Source organism: Gossypium hirsutum, chromosome A08, assembly GCF_007990345.1.
Source record: "Gossypium hirsutum isolate 1008001.06 chromosome A08, Gossypium_hirsutum_v2.1, whole genome shotgun sequence".
Taxonomy (NCBI): domain Eukaryota; kingdom Viridiplantae; phylum Streptophyta; class Magnoliopsida; order Malvales; family Malvaceae; genus Gossypium; species Gossypium hirsutum.
In genome coordinates, this window is record NC_053431.1 from 92227662 (window position 1) to 92235027 (window position 7366).

Below are 7366 nucleotides of genomic sequence, written 5' to 3' on the forward strand. Positions count from 1 at the left end.
GAAATATTTATTTTAAAAAACAAGGCATGTTACATACTAGGATTTAAGACAAAATTTATAAAATAATAAAAATGATGTGAGAGAAGGGATTTGAACTTGGGTTTCAAGAAATGTTACACTAACACTTAACCAAAAAACTAATACCTCATTTATTTTCTAAAAATGCATAGATAATTTTAAAAATTAAGGCATAATTACCCTCTCTCAATTTATAAACTCAATTCTACTACCAATTTTTGAGAAGTCACCGTTTTTATATATCTAGCTATGAGTTATAGACCACAGCTAAAAATAGAGTGTGGAATTGGGGTTTATTTGATGTGTAGGAACTAGGTGATTTGCAATAATTTATTGTTGGGAAATGGAAATTCAGTAGGGGTTTTCTTTTTTCAAATCAACCCTTTTCGTGTAAAAAAGAAGAAGAAGAAAAACCTAATGAATTTTTCACTGCATACATATAAAAAGAAGCTAGAAAAGGTAGCTTTCCATCAGTAGCTTAAAACCATAAAAGCATGTTGGTAGTTTACAAGAAATATCAGTTCCTTGAAGATGAATTAGGGACCACAACAATTGAAACCACCACAAATATCCTGTAATTCTTAGGTGGGGGGAGTTGTCTTGATCTAAAAAGCTAAGGTCCCTCAAACCAAATTGTGTTGCTAAATTAATTTTTCTTTATATAAAAGGTGAAAAAATGAAAATAAAAATATCTAGTTGCGCCCCAAAAGAAAATGTTGAGAAGTTGAATTGAAACATTTAGGCAGATAGAAAAAGAGACTAACAAAGTGATGTAATAGGTTAAAGTTTTAGCAAAACAGATTCAACCCAAAGAGGAAACAAATATCTGTACAACCTAGCATCAATAGCTGGTAATAATTCCAAGTTAGCCTTGTAGTAAATAGACATGCTCTTCCAATTCAAAAGAGTTAGCTACCAGCCATTAAATTAATGCAGCTATATATATGTTTTCAGTATTTACCATTGTTGCCTAAACTACTGATCTACCATTTCCTTTCTTTCTTTTCCTTTTCTAATACCTAGCTATCCATTGAAATCATGAAGCAACCGTGCACCAATCAAGCTCCTGTAAGACAAATGCTGTGCCTCACCATCAAGAAGTGAGTACTGTACTGGTTGACAATCTTCAATGTGGTCTCTAGGGTAAAAAATTGAACTTCGTGCTACAGGCGAGAAGGCTAAGCTCACCCCAGTCCCACCATGTTGTTGCAACCCTAAAGTCAATAATACACTTCCTCCGCCATTGAAACAACTTTGGTTAGCATTGTAATCACTTCCATTATAAGATGCTCCACCCGATGTGTGATGATGACTGTAGGAAGAGAAGTCCAACTCCATTATACCAGAGGTTTCAAAACTTTGTTTCTGATAATGATGTTGATGAAAGTGCTGGTTTTGAAGGGTTTTGGCACTTTTTGCATCATTTTTTTCTGGGTCACTACTGACAATTGAAGATAGACATTCTGAATCAATTCGAAGGAGCTGGTCCGGTGTGGGTTTCTGATCGGTGGGAAGAATAATTGGATTAGGCCGCCCACTATTATCATCACCATCGATAGTAGTAACTGCATCTGAGGAGGCCATGTTGTTTTCGTGCTCCTTCGTTTCTTCCATGTACATTTCTTCCACCATTGGTTTCCATAGCCTTACACTCGCATTAATGAACCAATTGGATACCTATTGGAAACATGAATAGAAACTATACGAATGATCAACTATAATATTATGATATCTTGATATGATACAAATAAAATAATTGCATATGATAATAATAAATATTTAAGATCCCAACAAGACATGCTCCATCGATAACATAAATTAATTCATGGGGAGTTTAAGAAAATAAAATAACATGCCTGGCTTCTTGAGAGACCAGTTTGGCAGGCTAAGATATGTTTATCAACATCACTGGGATACCTTCAATTAATGGAAATACGTAGTTAGTATTGAAACTTGGCACCAGCCATGGATGGTAAGGGAAAGATGGGCCCTATACATAAATATATCTTAACGGAATCAAATCTACATTAATTAAAATAACAGAGAGAAGTTGACCCAATCAAATATATAGGAAAAGGAAGCTATTGATGGAAATAAGATGACAAAAATAAAATGATTGAGTCTTGTAGTAGGAAGGAGAGAAATAGAGATATTTACGGGTGAAGAAACTGCTCAAATAACCAAGCTCGAAGAACAGAAACAGATCTCTCAGGTAGGCCTCTTTGGGGTCTCCATGGCTGATTCTCCATCATGTTCATCTGTTGAAAACACCTTTGTTGCCTCAAAGCTTTATCTATGATCTTCAGCCTTGGTGTTTCGCCTCTCGTTGTGCCCGGTGCAACCGGGTCTTTTTCTCCCATGGCCTTCCTTGTAGCTTGAATCCCACCAACAATCCTATCCCTTAAGCATCTAAAATGTCTTGACATGGCCTTGGAGGCTATATCTGAATATACTGACGCAGCCCCGCTGCCAGCCGCTGTTTCGAAGGAAGACACCACTGCTTTCATTTGATGACGATAGTGTCTGTATCTTCTATCCACCTAAAGATACATGAGAAGAGAGGAAGGGATACAGGAGTGAAACATAAGCATGGGGATACATACAAAACAAAGGCATGGTAAAAGAAAAAGGATTTGAGGTTCCTGAAAGTAAATGAAAAGCAAGAATTGTCACGGCGTCGGCATTTATGGGAAGGACCCAAGTCAATAAATTAGTTCAAGAAACAAAATAGGGAGATCCCCATTTCAATCAACACCCAGTAAAATAAAATTTCATGACTTCTTTATTTAAAAAAGAAAGTTGTGGAGAAAAAGTAACGATCTTTGAGGATCAAAAGTTGAAAGTGAAATGCACATGTCATACCTCTTCCAGCATTGAAAGCAGCTTGGTTTTTCTTTTCTGCAACTCCATGAAGTTAAGGGAATAAAGGGGTTGCTTCCTTGAAGAACTGGCTCCATTGTCATTATCACACTGTTTGGTCTTATGGATCTGTTTTTCCTCTGATGCATCAACTTGCGTTGTTCCGAGGCTGCAAAACTCATTCAAAAGTTCCTGAGTTGGGACCAAGTACTTTGAACTCGCCACTTGGAGCTGCCCCTGATGATGTAAATTCGCAGCTTCTTCCAGAAATTCGCTTTGGATGGTTTGTTGTTGTTGCTGTTGGATATTTGGAGCCTTTTCGAAGAAACCATCTCCAGCATTTGAACCAAACCTCATATCATGTTGCTGATCATGAGTGCTGTGACTGGTGGTTTGTCTGAGTTCGAAAGACTGTAGGCCGATAGTCGAAGGATTATTTGATGAAAGAGAGTGAAAGACCCTGACTTGGCCTCTCGTTTTCTTCACAAGGAAAAACACATCTATAAGAAGAATCATCAACAAGCAACCTGTTCTCTTGCCAAGGACCTGTCTCCGCTCCCACTATTAGATTCCCAGTACTAGTCTCAGTTTCAGATATCCCAGCTGTGAACTCAGGTTTGTGGAATTCATGTTGATAGAAATCGCTTGTTGACTCATTGATTGTATTGGATGAAGGATCAGGGTTGCTTCCATGTTTGTTCAAGGACCGTTTCCACACCACCGTGTAGCTGTCACCTTGTTGCGGTAGATTCTTTGAAACCCCTATCATCTCCATGCCTGTTGCCAAGTACTTGAAGATATCTGGGTCTGGGTTGGATTCAAAGCCTTGGATCTGACTCACCGGATGGGAGCTACCAGATGAAACATCTGAGTAACAAAACCCAGTTGATGAGACAATATTCCTTGGTTTATCTTCACAGAGCTCCCTAACCATGTAACCCAAAGTTTTTTTTTTTTTTGTTCTTTTGATCTTCCTTTCTTTTATGCTTCTCGCCCACTTGCTTCTAAGATACTGGTAAAAAAGTTTATGCTGATTCTGCAATTACAATTCCATCAAGATTCAATCCACGAAGGATTAAAACAAAGATAGACTTTTGTTAACGAAGTTTGTAATAGCAGATCAGATATAGAGGTGGGATGATGACCCTTGTATGTAGCCGTGATCATAGTTTCTCATATATGCCTTTTCTTCTCTATATCCCCTCTAGCTCAAGTGGGTCAATGCATTAAAGATGTGAAAAAAGCCAAAATAGGCATCCTACCCTAGTTAAAAAAAAAAAAAATCCTCCATCCATCCACCTCAATTATTTCACAACGAACAATAAAATAAACTTGGAATCAAGGAATAAATTAATGAACTAGTAAAATAATATTGATTAGAAAGATAATATTCTGCTTTCCAAATTACTAAAGCAGGTACACATAAAAGTAATCCCTAGAATTTCGCTATCAAAACTACCAGCCGCCACATTTAATTTTTCTTAAATAATTTTTTAAGCTTAATTAATGATTTAGTCCTCTATATTTTTTTTGCCATATTGTCACTAAAGTATCATTCCCATAAAATTTTAGTCCAGTTATTTAACAAACCTTTAAAAAAAAAGTGTTAGAAAATTAATTTAGCCAATGAAAACATTTTGTTTTTTACAAAATATATAACTTTAAAAATAAAAAAAATAAGATATGTAATCTAAAAACACACGTAAAAATTATAGAATATAAAAATAAAAAAATTCAAAAATATAGCTTTAACTTTATTGGTATTGTTATAATTGCAACAACAAAGAATACATGAGTTTGTGCGCAGTTAAGTGCATTTTCCCACCAAATTAAGGGTTGAGAAAGTTTACGAATAGAAGTAAGAATTACATTAAAAAATATAATAATTTATGTAAAAGAAATATACAAAAATCCATAAAATATAAAATAACCTAAAAATATATAACAATTTTAAAAAAATTCAAATATATATATGTACTTTTTAACAAAAAAATATAAAATATAAAAATCCACAAAAATCCATGAAAATATATTATAAATCTAATATGAATTTTTAAAATATAAAAAAGGAAAGAAATATATAAAATCCAAAAATATAACTTTAGCTTTGTTGGGACATTTGCTATTGCAACAATGAAAAGGACACGATTTTTAGTGTATTTAAACACGTTTTTCTTGCAATTTAAGGGTTGGAAGGATTATACATAGAAGTAGGTATTGTATTTTATATATATATATAAGGAAAATATAAAAATCCCAAAATATATAACAATTAAAAAATTATCAAAAATATTATTTTTAACAAAATTGTAAAAATAAAAAATATATAAAAATCCATAAAAATATATTTAGAAAACTAATATATATTTTAAAAGTTATAGAAAGTGAACAGAATATATAAAATCTAAAAATATAACTTTAGCTTTGTTGGTACAGTTGTTATTGTAACAACGAGGTGGACGTGAATTCAAGCACAGTTAAATATGTTTTTCTTTCAATTTAAGGGTTGAAAAAATTTATGGGTAGAAGTAAGCATTGTATCAATATATTTTTCAGAATTTATAAAAAATGAAAGAACATCCATCTGAACCACGAGGAGAATATAGTGATGACTATAAATGTGTGGTCCAATGTTTTTATTTGTCCATATAATATTTAATCAATTTCTCTATTACCTATCACTCTTTTTATTACCCATGAGATGGGACTAGAGGTGTAAATAAGATATTGGTGCTCGCAAGTTATTTGAGTTCGAGTCGAAAAAATTTAAACTCAATTCAATAATTATTGTGCCAAGCTTGAGCTATCAATCGAGTCGAATTCGAGTTTAGTAATACTTGACTCGAATGGTTTGTGAGCTTTATCGAGCTTTTCATATTTGTATATTATTAAATTAAATTATTGCCCTTAATATGTATTATTAATCTTAAGCTTAATTATTGAACCGAGCTCAAGCTTGAGTTTAAACTCGAATACAAAAATTGGTAAACAAGTTTAATCGAGCTCGAGTAGTTTGATTATATCCTGAATTGAACTCGAGCTTAAAAGTAAAAGTTTGATTAAGGTTGAGTTGAGTATCAAGCTCAAACTCGAGCTTGACAATATTCAAGCTTATCTTGGCTTGATTACACCCTAGATGGGAACACAATTTTTGTTTAATTTTTAATTATTACTTATTTATTTATGATGAAAATAAAATAAATGCTTTAATATCCACGGGCAACCTTAGGCTTTCTCACCCTCACGGTTTCAATATTATCATATCATATTTTGACCCCTTTGTTTTTTTTTTTTTTTTGGTTCTTCACAACCGGCTAACCCCATTGCATTAACTCTTCTTCTTCTACTACTCTAAAAGTAATGGTGGGGTATTGAGAATAAATTTTAGGGTTTAATTAAAATTTTAAAAATATTAAAGGATTTAATAATAATTTTAAAAAATTAAGACCTAATTAAAAATTATCAAAGAGGTATTGAAATTTTCTAAAAGAAATTGGGGCCAAGACCCTCTTGTCTAAAAGCAAAACTTAATGCATACATTTCTTTGTCAATGATTAATTAACTTGTCTAGAAGAAATTGGTCCTCCGCCGCTTACCCAAAATTTTCCTAAACCTACAAAACAAGATCAAAATATGAATTATTTATTCGGAAAGAGTTTTTACTTTTTCAATGATTAATTAACTTGTGATTTTTTTAATGCTAATATTATATTTTAATAAATTTATATATTCTTAAAATTTAGGATTCCTCCGTTTAAAATCAATTTTTTTTCTGTAATATATAATAGAGTATTTAAAAGAAGGCGGGCGAACTTTGGAAGTTGAGCCCATCTGAGCCTGAGCAGAGCACAATACTTTTGAGCTTGTAAAAATCCTTGAGCTTTATAGGCTGCTCCATTCGCTTCATCATCAACCTCCACCCTTTTCCCAAGTTTCTAGTTTAGGTTCACAATATTGGACCATCCTATAGGATAGTCATAAAGCTAAAATGCAAGTGTTTTCAATGGCTGGTTGACCACTGCATGCATCTGTGCATGCATATAGTTTTATCGACTGTGTGAGTTTTTAATTAATTTATTATTGATGGATCGGTGTATGTGATTATGGGTATTTGATTGGAGAATGGTCTGTACGGGTGCTTGGAGTATAGGGTCGTCTGTCTGTGTTTCCCTTGGCATCAAGGCATGTCTAACTTAGCTTGGTCCCAAAATTTATATTCTACGGATTTTGGGTGTTTTTCTTTTTTCTTTTTCCTATTATCTACTCCAAAAACTTTGAATGCATTAAATATAAGGCCACATTATTATAAAATTTGATTAAGATGATGTGAAATTGAGAAAGTGTACGTTTGAAATGGAGGTTATAATGCTCCAAAATATTAATCCATGCCAACTTTGCTCTTAAAATTTCCAACTTATTAATGTTACATTCTTGCCCTCTTGCTTTGTAATTCCACCAGAACTTTCGGCTTACGAAAACTAATTTAAGA

The 7366-nt window shown here is 33.1% G+C and overlaps 1 pseudogene; it reads right to left on the reverse strand.

Annotated features, from left to right (window-relative positions):
• Window positions 1-786: 786 nt before the first annotated feature.
• Window positions 787-4083, reverse strand: LOC107947826 (homeobox protein BEL1 homolog; annotated as a pseudogene).
• Window positions 4084-7366: the final 3283 nt, after the last annotated feature.